Genomic DNA, 2,485 nt, shown 5'->3' with positions numbered 1-2,485 from the left:
GGGGGTTGGAAAAGCGCCTCGTCTGCCATTTCCAGGGAGAACTAACGTTCCGAATAGTTACGATTGCTATTTAGATTAAACCGCCTCAAGTTTTTAAAGAAACTTTCTATGGATAAGTTTGCTAAAAGCCATCCGAGTTGGGTATTTAAAGCAGCGGTTTATGGGAGGAGGAAGGTTGGTGTGCAGTGACAATCAGCCCTAGCGGACTGGGAAGCCAGCGGACCCTGCATTTAGGGACCAGAGAGACCCAGCCTTTTACCCGAAAACGTGGGTCTGTAAGTCGGCCCCATGTATAATCGGCGTTAGCAAGCGCCTGCAGCTGACCAGACCAGACCAGGAGCTCCTGGGTCGTGTGTCTGTATCTCGCTCATTCCGCTGGGCTTATTGGTAAAGAATTACTTGGTCTCCGGGTGTGCAAAGATCAACTTGCTCAGTCCCCTTTAAAATATATTCATTTCGTGCCTTGTTAAGCCAGATGCACAAAAAGCCATTTGCTGCTTCATTGTTGGTTTACATTTTTTGAAAAGGCGCCTGGTGTAACCTGTGGAATTTGAAATGCAAATAAAAGCCTGTGGGAGTTGAGGCAGAACAAATCAGCGTTTATAAAGTGAATAAGATTTAATGTCTTTGAAATCACTGCAGAGGAAGAAAACGGGAGAGGGGGAGTCATTTTTCAGGGAGTGAACTGTGACGTCAGGTCTTTTTGGAAAAGATGTTATTTTTAAGGTCTGAAACCGGGGTATGTAAAGTGCTTACGGAAAAACAGATTACAAGGTTAACATCTGTTAACATGATCGTTTATCTCCAGCCAAAAATAGGTCAGTTCTTTCTTAAGGAAACACCATTGCTGGCGCATGCTTAAAGAATAAAATCAGTTCATAGATTAGGACCGGCGTTTGTTATGATCTGACCTGTGAAAAACATTTTCTAGTTTCGAGATCAATGAAAGGTCGAAGTCTCTTTTCGGTGTTGGGGACAACTCTTCACCCTGCGTTCACCCCTCCCAGATGTCCCCCTTCTCCTTACTCGGAGCCCCCCCTCCGCCTCCTCTCGGGATTGCTAATTTCCCTTTTCATCCATTGTGGAGGCACAAAATACATTTAAATGGATATTGTCTGACGCCCCCCTCGTTAGAGAGGGCGAGCTCTGCGCGCAGATGGCGAACTTTTAGAGCTCTGCTGTTGTTTTAGCATTAAATGAAACGGTAGGGAGGGGCGAAAAAGAAGGAAACAGCCTTGCAAAGTTTCCCTGCCTCCCGACTGAGAGTGACGGCTGTACTGGCCAATCCGTAGCGGCTTTCTCCATCCCGGAGGTACTTTGGGGCGTGAGTGTGTGTGCGCGCGCGCGTGCATGCGCCCATGTGTCTGCACACTTAAGTCCCACCAGCCCCGCGCATCCTCAGGCTCCTGAATTACACAGCTGTGTGTAGACGTGGACACGCTTTCATCTGAGTCTGTGCAGCCAGTTGGGCACGCAGGAGCCCAAATAAAGACCCTATCTCCTCCGAGTGTTCTGTGCAGAATGGGCATAAGGGGCGCTTCGGGATTCAAGTCGAAACCTGCAGAAGGGGGAAATGAGAGGAGCGATGTGATTATGCTGCTTTCTCGGCGACTGGGGAGTCAGCTCCTCCCATCGCCCCCACGCGCGGGAGCGCCCTAGCGCTTGGGCTCTGGCGGATGGAGCCCCCTCGCCCGGCGCAGCGCGCACAGGACCGAGGCTTGTTGAAACTGGCGTGAACTCCAGCAAAGTGAAAGGCAGCACGTACCCTCCAACTTCAAATTGTTTTCTCTCTGGAAGTCGATACTTAGTCCACGGCGGATTCTAGAATGCGACCCGCTCACGGTCGGTGGAAGTTCCGCGGCCCAGCGACGCAGCAGTGCGGAGCGGGCCGCGCTTCCACGCGGTGGTCGCATTCGCGGGCGCGCGCGTCGCAGGCCGCCCCGCGGAGCGTCCTGGCTTGCTCGGGTCCCAGCTCCCTGGGAGTACTGGCAGTGGCGTGTGTGGGAGCGTGCGGACCAGACCGGGCCATGCCGCATCTGTGTCCCTGCTGGAGTGGCCGTGCTGCCTCACTCAAGGGTAGACGGTGATGCTGCCGCGCGCGGGTTAAGGACCCGCGTGTGCCCCCTCCCGCCCCCGAGACCCCTGCTGAGAGACCCAAGGGAGCGCCTCACGCCCCGGTTTGTCCACGTCGGCCGTGCCGGGCCGGACTGAGGTCCGCCCGAGGGCCCGTGGGCAACCCTAGGCGACCTTGGTCCACCCCCCGCAAGAACCTAACTCGGTTACGAGGCGGTGTCCGGCCTCGCGCCTCCCACTCGGGCAATTTCCGCCCCCCGAGCCGGAGTTGGGCGCGATCCCGCCTCCCCACCGCCTCCCGGCGAGCTCAGGGATTGAGGAACGGGCCGCAGCGGGGAGGTGTCGCTGGATTAAATCATTCCTATTTCTGTATCTCCCTGCGGTGCGGCGCTGGGCCTGGGGCGCCCCGTGC

At 55.5% G+C, this 2,485-nt stretch overlaps 1 long non-coding RNA gene across 1 annotated transcript; it reads right to left on the bottom strand.

Moving 5' to 3' along the window:
- Positions 1-599: 599 nt before the first annotated feature.
- On the bottom strand, positions 600-2,447 carry LOC112481243. The gene is made up of 2 exons (XR_003046850.1): positions 1,766-2,447; positions 600-1,558 (listed from the first exon to the last, which is right to left on the bottom strand). It is a non-coding gene; the product is annotated as an uncharacterized LOC112481243 (long non-coding RNA).
- Between the last annotated feature and the right edge of the window lie 38 nt (positions 2,448-2,485).

Source organism: Pteropus alecto, unplaced genomic scaffold (genome assembly GCF_000325575.1).
Source record: "Pteropus alecto unplaced genomic scaffold, ASM32557v1 scaffold14, whole genome shotgun sequence".
In the NCBI taxonomy this organism is placed as follows: domain Eukaryota; kingdom Metazoa; phylum Chordata; class Mammalia; order Chiroptera; family Pteropodidae; genus Pteropus; species Pteropus alecto.
This window is presented reverse-complemented; position numbering and strand designations above follow the sequence as displayed.